We start from the raw sequence: 12,577 nt of genomic DNA, 5'->3' as shown, positions 1-12,577 counted from the left end.
CAGCAGTCCAGGTGGAAATGTCCAACCCATTGTGAATACAAGAGATTCCATTATTGTCTCTGCATGATCAAAGTCCCACCCTTAACTAAATCTGACTCACGCCCTTTAATCTCCTGCATGATCTCCTAGTACTTTTCCAGTTTTCTTTGTCTTAATTGTCTTACAAGTTCATTATTTCAAACAAGATACACAGACTATCATTCCCCCTTTACTACCTGTACAACAGCCATATAAAATCAGACATGTTGCCAGGAATTAGGTTAGTGGCAGGCCAGGCAGTGCAATGGCCCTTACCATTCACCATGCACTTTACTGTACAAATGCTCAAGAAGGGGTGACCAGTCTTGGGATCCTGACTCATCATGCCCCTGGGACTCTCTTCTTAATCGTAGGAGCAAAGTCCAGAGTAGTCAATCCCAAAGTGGGTGGTTGAGATAGCCCATCACTGGGACAACAGCCTCCTCTGGCTTCTTACTACTCTCCTTCAACTAGCAACACCAACCAACCAAACTAAGGTCTTTTCATCCAAAGGCCTTTAGTATCTATGATTCTCTTGGGAAGCAGTAGAGACTTCATGTTTTTCCTGGGTTAATGTGGTGGGATGAGGTGAAAAGGTCATATCAAGATGACCGCTGAAGTGAAAAGTTCATGCCAAGATGGCCACTGAGGTGAAAAGGTCATGCCAAGATGGCCACTGACAACAGAAACTGCCTGGCAACAGGCCGTGATTGGATGGCTTCAGAAACCACATAACAGAGGAAACCACATGACAACAGAGCCTGACTGACGGCAGGCCATGATTGGTTGGTCTCAGAAACTGCCTGGCAACAAGAGCCTGACTGGCAACAGGCTGTGATTGGATGGCTTTGGAAACTGCCTGGCAACAGGCTGTGATTGGTTGGGGAATAAACTGCCCCTTGACCGGATTGGCTGGTCTTGACTATATAAGCTATTGTACCAACTGAAATAAACGAGTCTGCAGGCTCCTCGCCTCAAGCCCACTTTCACTGACTCCCGGGGTCTGTGTGGTGACTCCATGCCTCTTGCCCCCACCACGCTCCTCCTCTCAGAAACGAATCCACTGCAACATTGTTGAGAAATCAACTGCAACAGATTAACATCTATCTAGTGATTTGGCCTGAAGACATTTTCCTTGATGTTTAGAGAATTTGGAACAGAAGTAAATGGGGCAGGAGAGGGATGAGTGGAGGATGCTGACAAAGTGAGAGCATAATGTTTTCCTGAGGGGAACTTGAGAGGCAGAGTGGAAACCCCTTAGTAAGAGCCCTGAAATGCAGGGTGGACCAAAGCCTTTAATGTCCATTTTGTATTCTTGCAGGTGGCTTAACATAAATGAGTGCATTTGAGGGGGATGGGGAGCAGTTTATCCTTTGATCTTTGAAGAGCTGGCACTCAATAAATCAGTGGTCACAATTAAATCAGAATTACAGCATGGACAACCCTGTTATAGATCCTCCCGTGACTCAGATGAGCCTACTCCACTCCTGCTACACTAATCATTAGCTAAACAGAGTCCAAAAGCACATTTTGGAAAATGGCTTAGATGAATGAGGTTTGATTAAAAGAGCATTTTAATTTATCTTGGTTTTTTTTGTTTGTTTGTTTTTTATCATAGGTTTGCCCTGTAGTAAGCGGAGGTAGAGCAACCCAATCACTCCACAAACTGCAGGCATGGGAGTTCTCACTCGAGGAAATCCACTCACTTCCTGGGACATTTGGGGTATGTTCATGCCTGTAGTGTTCAAAGTATGGACATCTCCAGAGTCTCTGATGAAAGTATCATAAAGCCCACACCAAAACAGTGGTATTCAGAGAAAGATGCCCAGGAACATAAAAATGAGTTTAACAAACATCCACTTAGTTTAAATTGAAGGCCAGGTACTTGTCTATTACAATGAAGAAAATAAGTCTTTTCTGCAAAATGTTTATCTAAACATTATGCATGGGGATTTTAAACACTATATATACTGTTATGCAATATTTATTTTAAAAATATTCTGAAGGCACACTTATGAAAAGAAATTATATTAAGATTGGAATTTTATCTTTTGCAAACTCTGAAAGGCAGCAAGAACTCAAAATGTTCCTTTTGCATGATTTTAGAATTACTTAAGATGAAATTTCAACCAAAATAATCAAGAGAGTATATTTTTACTTGGCTTGCCACAAGTAGATCCCAGAGTTCTGTGTCATAAAAAAGGATTATGAGCATGTGATTTCAAACATAAATATCTTTGGTCACAAAGTTTCCCATATACTGTGTACCAACTGTAGTGATGTTTTAGAATTTTTACTTAATATTTTATTAATCCTTTTTGAGAATGAACTGAGATTGTATCTTTTAAGATTTATTTATTTATTTGAGAGGCAGAGATATCAATCATCCACTGGTTCACTATCCAAACTCCTGCAACAGCTGGGAGCCAGGACTTCAATCTATGTCTCTCACATGGATGGCAGGGACCCAACTACTTAAGCCATCACCGCTGCCTCCCAGGGTGTGCACTAGCAGAAACTTAGAAGAGGGAGCCTGGAGTGGAACCCAGGAATTCTGACATGGACATCCCAATCTGCATTTTAACCACTAGGACAAATGTTCATCCCTGAATTGAAGTATTAAGATAATATTCTGTACATAAAAGAGCTGCCTTATAACCTTTCAAAAATGATTAGGAATTTACAACAGATTGTTCATACTATAACTTTTATTACTATTTAGTTTCAAGCAATTAAGTGTGAACTGCTTATCTGGCAACATTTCCATGCATTTTATTTCATTTTTAGCTCAAGATTTAAGGAAATTGGTTATTCTAAAGTATATTGGTTTGAAAAAGGATATTTTTCATCCACTTGTTCATACCTGGTAAGTTTTTGCACTACATGAAGTGATATCACAACTTTCAATACTATTCGAAAAGCCTTTTGCTTCTTTTTAATTTTGTTTTCTTTAACATTTCAATTATTTTCATTTAGCAACACTCAGCTTACTTAATTAGCTATGCCTTCACCACTTACAAACCTATTTATTTCATATTTTACTTGGTTTAAACACAACCGTGATTGTTTTATGAAGTTATGTTGCCAATGTTTAGTCCAATCTTTGCCAGCAGAATTGAAGCTGTGGGGAAAACATGCACAACCTCGAACGGGACTCAGGGACTGTGTGGAAATCAATTTAACAAGTAAAAATAGCAAATCATTTAAGAAGTGAGTAAATTTTCTTTAGTAAGACATAAAGACTGAAAAGGTACCCGAGGAGAGAGCCACAGAATCACTGAGGAATTGTGGAAATGCTGTATTCTGACTACCTTGTTTTGGATGGTTCATCTACTGGTAGAGCCTTGTTGCCTGAGGCACACACTTAGGCCACCTCCTCTCCTGACCCTGTTTCCAGATTCTCCAACCCTGGAGTACAACCCAGCTCCCCAGATAGATTCTGCAGGGCAGGGAAATGTACTTCTGTGCCTGGCAATGACCTGAACATCATACAGTCATGTGCAGCCTTGGAATTCTCAGTATCTGTCAGTTTCTGGTGAGCAGGTTAATGTGAGCCAGGATTCAGAATCTGCATATCACTGGCTGAAGAATAAATTAACTTTCTAGTCAGCTCTTGAACCCTATGTAAGCACAAGTACCCATCAAAGAATGCTTTGTAATGTTTTCCTGTTTAGTTCTCACATCTACAAGATTATACTTAACATACTCAATTACCAGTTATAGTCAGAGTAGTACAAGATGATAGCTATTCATATACCTACTGATGGCTTTGAGTTGGCATTTAAGCATTTCCAACAGTGGAGGTCTTGTTTTTTTGTTTTTGTCTAAGGGTTCTTGGGCAGTAAAGAAGCATGTGTGGAATGTGAATATTCACATATTCATATATTTATTTATTACTCTTCTTGCACCCTAGTGTCAGTCCTTACTACAGCCCATGGGGGTGGGGTGCAGCAGAAAACAGGCAGATGTGGCCTTGACTCGGAGACCTGCCTATGAGGATAACAAGCACTGTCATCCAAACAAGTCATTATTAATTGCAAAGGTGAAAAATGAGGTCTAGGTGAGACTGAGAGACAGTAGGATTTAAGGAAAGTTAGATACTGAAAAGATTAGCATGGCCTGAGCAGAATGTAAGTAGGAAATGGGCCTGGAGATGGCAGGCCCCAGATCAGGGCGAGCCCTTGCGTACAAATGAGAGATTCCAGCATTCCTCCTAAGAGCCACAGGAGGGTTGTAAGGAGGAGAAGGAGATCATCGAATCTGTATTTAATACACATGCTCTGACTGCTTTATGGAGAATCAATGAGGAAAGGAAGCATGGGTGAAAAAGGAGGCTGCAGAAATTCTGAGAACAGGTGATGGTGGCTCAGACAAGGCCAGATTGGGGAAAGAGCTATGAGGATTCAGTGATTGGGTGTGCTAGTGAGAGAGAGGCAGGTGGCAAGGCTGATGCCCAGGCACATGGTTTGAATGACTGGGCAGGAGGTGGAGCCTGTTGCTGGTACAGAAGCAAATGAGTTATGAGAAGTGCCAGGGATGACAGATTTTTCTTAAGATTTCTTTCTCTTTTCATACTCATGCTCCGGTTTTCATAAATAATGGTTGTGCCTCTATACTTGAATGGGAAGTAACTCTCAATGATAGTTGTCAATCTGATCATGGCAAGATGTGCCTTTGATTTCAAAGAAGTAATTTATATACTGAGGTTTAAAAATAAACTATAGGGGCTGGCATTGTGGCCTAGGGGGTAAAGCTGCTGCCTGAAGTGCCAGCAATCCCATATGGGCACCAGTTACCTAGCTGCTCCACTTATGATCCAGCTCTCTGCTATGGCCTAGGAAAGCACTAGAAAATGACCCAAGTCTTTGGGCCCCTGCACCTGCACTAGAGAGCCAGAAGAAGCTCCTGGCTTCAGATGGGTCCAGCTCCAGCTGTTGAGCACATCTGGGGAGTGAACCAGTGGATGGAAGACCTCTCTCTCTCTCTCTGCCTCTCTGTAACTCTGCCTTTCAAATACATCTTTTTTAAAAAAATAAAAAATCAACTATAAACTGTTAATCTGGCTGTATCCTAATAATAAAAAAGAAAAATGAGGGTACACCAAATCCATTGAAAAAGCACAATCTAAAATTTAAATGGAATTTACCCACACATTTTGCAAAGTGGAACGTAGCTTGTAAGGTGCCATTGCCGCAGCAACAAGTCTTCTGCAGCCCCTCACACTCTCAACCCCATCCTGGAGGCTTTCCCACCTCAGTCCTTGACCCTTGAACATCAGCTCCTCCTCTTCTGAGCTCTATTCTCACTATTTTCCCTTTGTGTGAACTATCCATACCCTTTTCCTCCCTGTACTTATTTCCCAGGTTGCCTCCTCTTCATCTTTTTTTTTTTTTTTTTTTTTTTTTTTTTCCTCTTCATCTTTTAAGCCACAGACATCCTGAATTCTTTAATAACCCAATCAGGCTAGGATGACTGTTACTCTTCTCTGATTCTGTACAAATCAACAACTATTGTCCGCAGGCCTGACTCTCCACTAGACTCTGACTCTTTGTAACCCCACGACACAGTGTGGTACTCGGCAGAGAGCAGCTGCTCCATACGTGTTCAAGAACTGACTGGTCCTCCAGTGTGGGTGAACAGCTCCTGCTCCACATTCCCACTGTAACTCTATCTTAGCTCCTCTTGCTGTCTGCATTTGAAGTTCTCTCTTTGTGCATCTCCTCCCTTTCCACTGCCTCACCTGGAAAGCAGTTCGCTCTTAGGGGAATTAGAGGAAAATAAGGTTTCATCACTGCATCCTATCTGTCTATCTGAAGTACCCTCATGTGGCTTGCTGCCTCACTCACACTGAGAGAGGTTGTGCCACCCTATTGAGGAAGGGGCCTCAACCTGCCCTACCTTTGGGAGTAACAGCACAGGGAAGCCTGGGTCCCTGACGCTACAGCAGGCAGGTGGTCCGTACCAACGTGTAAAGCTTTCCTGGCTTCCTCCTGCCCTGACTTTTCAACCAGAATCAGTCCTTTCCCAGACAGCCTTTTCCAAGACAGATACTCACATCCCGAACCAGATTTGGAAAGCAATCTAACAGCCATTATGCATAATTTCTTAATCACCCCCTTTCTTCCTCATCTAATTGTGTTTATTCCAACCAGCATACAATCAAGATGGAATGCTTTCAGGGCAGGAGACTGTCTTTCCCAGCTGCCAAGAAGAAGGGGGAAAGTCCTTTTGAAGAGGGCTATTGAGAAGCTCTGAATAGCAGCCATGAACCCAACTGGTCATGGGAGACTAGTCTCGTTTCAAGGACTTTGCAGTTCCCATTGCACAAGCCTGGAATCTCTTCTTAGAAATATTCCATGGCTTCTTCACTCACCTCTTTATTTGCACAGCTCTGGCTATTGCTATATGACACATTGCATATTTGTTTGGTGTTGTTTTATCTCTACATTCTGAATGTAAGCTCCATGCGGGCAGGGCCCATATGATTCACTGTTGTGTTCTCAACAAACATTTGAGTGAACAAGCCCAACAAATCTGATTTAAGAACTTTCTGTACCATATGTGGCCAAAAAAAATATGAAAGGAAATGGAGACTATTTGCAAATAAATTATGAAATCAGAATCTCGATCTTCTGATTCCCTTATCTGGCTCTTTCTGATAAATCATCTTGTTGAAAACAGGTCATTAAGTTTGTGTCATAATTTGATCCAGAAAGACATTTGATATTTTAAGTAAACTAAAGAACTCCTCCCTCTCCACTCCTACCTCCTAGCCCTCAGCTCCCCTCCCCTCCCAACCCCACTATTTAGAAAGTCATTACTCTGAGGCGCATGGATGAGTGTTTACATGCCATCCAGTGTCTGTAACACATTTTGCTGTTAAAGCTCAAGTACATGCAATGTGTAAGAGCACCCAGGAGAGTCCATCAAATCATTATTTCTGTCTCCTTGCCCAGAACACTGAGCATTGGTTCTGCAGGGAACAGCCAGTACCCCCAGCTCCCTGTCGAGTAGCAACTAGAGAGCACACAGGTTCCACTTGAAATGCCCAATTACCAGCAACTCATTTTCTGTCCCCTCTTTGGAACAAGTATGATCAAAATAAATGTCTTGCTATGGAAGGAGAAGCCATCATTTTTCTGGGAGCTGAGCTGAAACTCATTAGCAGGTGTACAGACTCTCCTTTCTTGCCTCCTGACAGACGCAAGGCTGAGTAGAAGCTCCCTGATGGTCCAGAAGACCTGAAGTCTGAGCTGCCACCACCCTGGCCCCTTCCCAACAGACTGGAGGCTCTAGTAAGCTGCTGCTTCCTGAGTCTGTTCCTCAGTCAGGTGCCTTGATGCCTGGTGATTGAGTGCCACTCATAAGTCAGAGTCTCCCCAACTTCACATTGCATAAGAACAATCACCTGGGGTTCTTTTTAAATTACAGGTATCACTTCATCCTCAGATTCTGCATCAAAAAGTGTGGAATGGGTCTTGATGGTCTGTGTTTTTCATAAGTCCTCTACTCTGCCCATAGGGTTTTTTTTTTTTTAGATTTTATTTATTTATTTGAGAGGTAGAGTTACAGACAGTGAGAGGGAGAAACAGAGAGAAAGGTCTTCCGTCCACTGGTTCACTCCCCAAATGACCGCAACGGCCGGAGTTGTGCTGATCTGAAGCCAGGAGCCAGGAGCTTCTTCCTGGTCTCCCACATGGGTACAGGGGCCCAAGGACTTGGACCATCTTCCACTGTTCTCCCAGGCCACAGCAGAGAGCTGGATTGGAAGAGGAGCAGCCGGGACTAAAACCAGCGCCCATGTGGGATGCTGGTGTTGCAGGTGGAGGATTAGCCTACTGCGCCATGGTGCAGGCTCGCCCATATGATTTTAATCCCAGGGCCAACAACCACACTTTGAGAAATACAGTTTCATATAAACACTTGATACCTTCTTTGTTTTCTACAACAAAATGGCCAGCAATTTTTAATGACTATTTTTCATAAATCCTCTCAAGTCTACAGTTGCCCCAGGTAGTTCATGACCCATGGATATACCACATGACAATGTTTCCAGGCTCTTCCCACTCCCACCCAGCCCATCCACGCTGATCACATGTCGTTTGCTTAAAATCCTCCTGTAGCTCCCCACTAGTGACAATGTGTGAATTCTTTACCCCTTAGCTGGTATTCAGGTCTTCAGAATTAAGGGGCTGAGGTGAAGAACATGCTAAGTACAGGGGTTATCCAAAAAAGGGGCTCTGAATGGTGACTGACTCTTGTTCACATAAAAAGTAAAAGGGAATTTGGACATTAAAGATGTGAAAAATTGCCATGGATCAAGAAAGCCTTCAGGCCCTAGGACTCTTGGAAAGGAACTCTCTTCTCTTACTGCCTCACAGGAACTCACTTTTCTCCCACCCCTGCAGAATGGAAGTATCCACATGCTTCCTTGACAGGTGTTCATCACGGAAGGGCTCTTCAGCCACCAGAGTTGGCATTCAGAAAACCAAGAAAAGACCAATGTAAACACCAAGAGATGGTGTCCCGGTGGGGAAGGGAAGAGAGGCAGGCAGGAAAGCAGAGCAGTGAACAGTGGGCATGGGAAGAGGGTGGGAAATGGGGAATCGGGAAGCAGAAGGTACTAGGAGTCCATGGAGTGCCCAGGTAGGAAGGGTGGGAGCATGCCAGAGGCAAGACTCTAGCTCAACCCCCAACCCTGTAGAGGCTAAAGAACAAAGAGCAAGGACTGGAACTTCGAGCCTTCAGTACTAGCCTCCTAATACAGGGAGAGGGACAGAGTGCTCCCTCTCAGATCAGGGACACCAAAAAGGCCAAAGAGACTTATCAGAAAGCCACCCTGATAAGCAGGCACCTCCCTTCTTTCATTCCCTCCCTACCTCCCCCTACTTAGCTGAGCCTCAACCCTGCAATCTTTCCAGGCATTCACCCTACACAAAGAATCATCTATTATCCACTTGAAAACATTTGGATGATTGGATTATCACCATGAACAAACTTAATTGAGAACTTTAAACTGCTAATTACTACCATGGGCAAACGGATATTCTTCAAGATGCATGCCACAAAGGACAGCTCCAGCAATGCTGAGCTAACATAATTAGGATTGTGAAAAAAATAAATGAGAATTGATAGTGTCTGTTTCAGGGAAATTTTTATTAGAGAGAAATAGCTGTAGAGGTCAATTTTAAAGCGGTGAGACATAAAGAAAGTGGTGTTTGGGTATGATGGTCTTTGTGGTTCTTAACGGAAGATAGTTTGAGGATCCATCATATCTGTCAGTGGCTATATGATGCTAAGTCCCATCCTTTGAGACAAGTATCTATCAGAACTCTTTGATCAGTGATATTCTAACTAAACTATAGATCTCTCAAGGTCAAGGGCTATGTATTTTATTCCCATTATCCAGCATAATTCCTGGGGAATAACAGCAAGATCCAGAGAATGGACTTTCTTATTAGGTGGGCTTTGGAATGTATCAGCAAGTTTACCTAGTCTAAGCTTCAATTTACTCTTCAGAAAACTGGGGACTGAGCTGTCACCTGCCTCATCCTGTTGGAAGCTTAAGTAAGAAAAGGTAAGTGAAGGGATTAGATGCTCAACTACATACACTCATAAAGATGATGAATCTTGGGCCTTGAATGATACTGCTTTTATAGACACATTTACTTCCAGTAACAGAGTCTCAGGGTTGGAACCAACCATCTTTCTGATGTTTAAATCCCCTCTCTGATGGACCCACCAAGTATCCAGTCTCTTTCCAATTTTGAAAATGGTTCCCTGATCTGTGCTTTCCTAATGTAAGTGGATGCAGAGTATGCTCTGAGTCTTTCCCTCCTAATGCTTTAATCCTTCTTTCATATGGAAAGACACAAATTCCAGACCCATCATCATTCTGGTCACTTTTTAAATAACAGCATTCAGAGAACAATTTGAAGTGCTCATTTTTTATTATATAAAGCTGACAATTGGATTATACAATGACTAAACTGGTTTAGTATGATTAAGGGGATACAGTCACTACTGCTAGTAAAAGATTGATTACCTGGAGTTAAAAAAAAAATTATTCCCAAATCTCTTTCAGACATTCTTTGGCAAGCAACAGCTGACATGGTAAAAGCTATAATTTTCCTCACAAGGCTCCAGAAAAACTGATGGAAGCAGATGAGATTCATTTTAAATTAACATTAATTGTCATTAATTCATAATGGAAACTCACCAAGCCAGAGAAATTCTGCCATCATGGCACTTGTGATTTTCCCTGACTGGATGGCTTAAAAACAAGACATAGTTTTCAAGGGAAGATACAGAAGCCTCAAATGTGTCACTGTTCCACTCATGACTACTACAGCACACCAGTTCCTCCAGCCTCACCTCCCACCACCACCACTCACCCCTGCTGAGGCACACCAAGCCCCTCCAGCCTCACTTCCACCACCACTCACCCCTACTAGAGCCCATGCAGCCTCTCCAGCCTCACCTCCACTACCACCACTCAACCTAATAGAGCTCACCCAGCCCCTCCAGCCTCACTCCCACTACCTCTGCCATTCATGAGTGTCTATTTCAACTTCCTCTTTCCTGTGCCCCACGTACAACTTAGCTCTCTGCTCTTTGACTTCCCATCAGAATACCACCACCCCATCCTCTGCCTGTGCTTCTAGGACCAGCACAAATCCCATACCCACCAGAGGGGATGCTTTATGTTGATTCCACTAGCTCATTGCTATTTTGCTTTCTTGACTCTGAACCCAGACAACTGGATGCCATTAAAATAGCCTTAGTATATATGCCTCCTATCAAGGGCAGAGACCTCAAACTCCTCGCACAGCTGTTTGTATACAGTAGGTGCTCCAAAACACTTTAATGGTTTATTCTGGCAAACATGTGAGGGCAAGAGAAGGCAAGAACAAGATGGCCTGCATGGGGCTTCCTGAAAACAGTCACTCTGGTTACAATAAAATAGAATGGAAGATGCATTTCCCAGAAAGGACAAGAATCTTGCTCTGACCACAAGTCAAGTCTATCTGGACCTGGAATTAACTTTTTTACATATGTGGGAAATCAGAGGAGTTGGGGGAAAATTAAGTTGAGATTGGCTGATGCTGATAAGGAGTGCTTTTTTTGGGCTTTTCCTCAGTACTATCCTATATTAAACTGCAAAAATAATAGTGCTGAAAATTACTCATTAGCAGTAGTATGACAGGTATGTCCTATCCACTCCTTTCTTCAGATCAATGAATCTATATCTAGTTTTATCCTTAAGGCTTTTTCCTACTGTCCCCTAGCTCGGTGGAGGAGGGGGGAGCTGAGTTACCCTCTTGGGACCCAAGGGAACCACAGAGATGACATGCCAAGCCAGCTCTAGCTGCAGGGGTGCAAATGCAACCTGTCGCTGGCACCCATATTTGGTTTACATCTTTCTGCTTTACTGTGTTTTGGACCCTTAAAGGGCAAAGGACTTAGACTTGGGAAAATGCCACCCCAGAAATGGCAAAGGGGTAAGAAGTCAGCCAGGCAAAGGCTGGCTTGCTCTCCATTTGCAGCACCGGTTTCTGTCTCTTTCTCACTTGGCTTTCCCTGCCCCTTCTTGTTTGAGGCAGAGAGTGTCTATTTGTCTTCTCTCTCTCTCTGTCTCCCTGGCTCCTCTCTCACAATGGCCTTTCCATAGGACACTTGGAAGTGAGAAGAGCTAGCTTCTGGTTCTACCACTACCATTAACCAGCAGTATACTCATGGCAAAGCTACTTTATATCTCTAACCTTGAATTGGACGCGTTTTCCAGGTCTTTGACAGCTCTGAGATTCTATCACTGAATGAAGTGGAATCAGCTGACCCAGGAGCAGTTGCTGCCATAAAGAATCAGACTGGGAGCTCCTAAATGCACCAAGCACCAGAGGGCGCCCGAGGACCACTCAAAGAGGTTGTGACTGTCAACCCAATATTGACTGAGGCTCTACCCTGTACAAGGCAGCAGGGTGCAAAGCACTGTCCTGGTATTTCATGCAGTCTGATGAGACAATTCCTATTATTATCCTTCCTGTTTTAGAGGAAAAGAGATGAGCAGCAGGAGGTGAAGATTCACAAGGCCACATCGACAAGACATGCCAGAGCAGGATTTACACTCAGACCATCTGACACCAAGCCCATGCTTGTATCCAGGGATGTGTACTATCCTGGCCATCGATGCGCCCTCATAAGCTCCCCATGTGTGCTACTGGGTCCCAAATGTGCATCTGGGGTCTTAGACACAGACTACATGGTTCAATCAATTTTCTCCTTCACCAGGACAGCAACTGCTATAACAACTCCATCAATACTCTATTGCCTTGCACAGAGGCTGTCATGTTCTGGTAGTCTTCCGTTTTCTGGTAGTATATTTTCAATGTGCACATCTTGTGTTGTTCTAACCAGCAGGCATCTTGCCAGTATCTAGTACAGTGCTGTACCCATGGTTGAGGCCCAACTTTGTTGAGTAACTGACGAGCACCATGATACTTCATGAGCTCTGAGGTTATGTTCTTTCATCCACGGCCTGGGCTGTAAACACCCAGAGTCT

At 43.4% G+C, this 12,577-nt stretch overlaps 1 protein-coding gene across 37 annotated transcripts in view; it reads right to left on the bottom strand.

The window, feature by feature from the left end:
- The window catches only part of KALRN (kalirin RhoGEF kinase), a 777,940-nt gene that overhangs the window by 387,705 nt on the left and 377,658 nt on the right, over positions 1-12,577 (bottom strand). The window lies entirely within an intron of this gene.

This window comes from Oryctolagus cuniculus, chromosome 4, assembly GCF_051225735.1.
Source record: "Oryctolagus cuniculus isolate XC-2025 breed Fujian yellow rabbit chromosome 4, ASM5122573v1, whole genome shotgun sequence".
Lineage (NCBI taxonomy): Eukaryota > Metazoa > Chordata > Mammalia > Lagomorpha > Leporidae > Oryctolagus > Oryctolagus cuniculus.
This window is presented reverse-complemented; position numbering and strand designations above follow the sequence as displayed.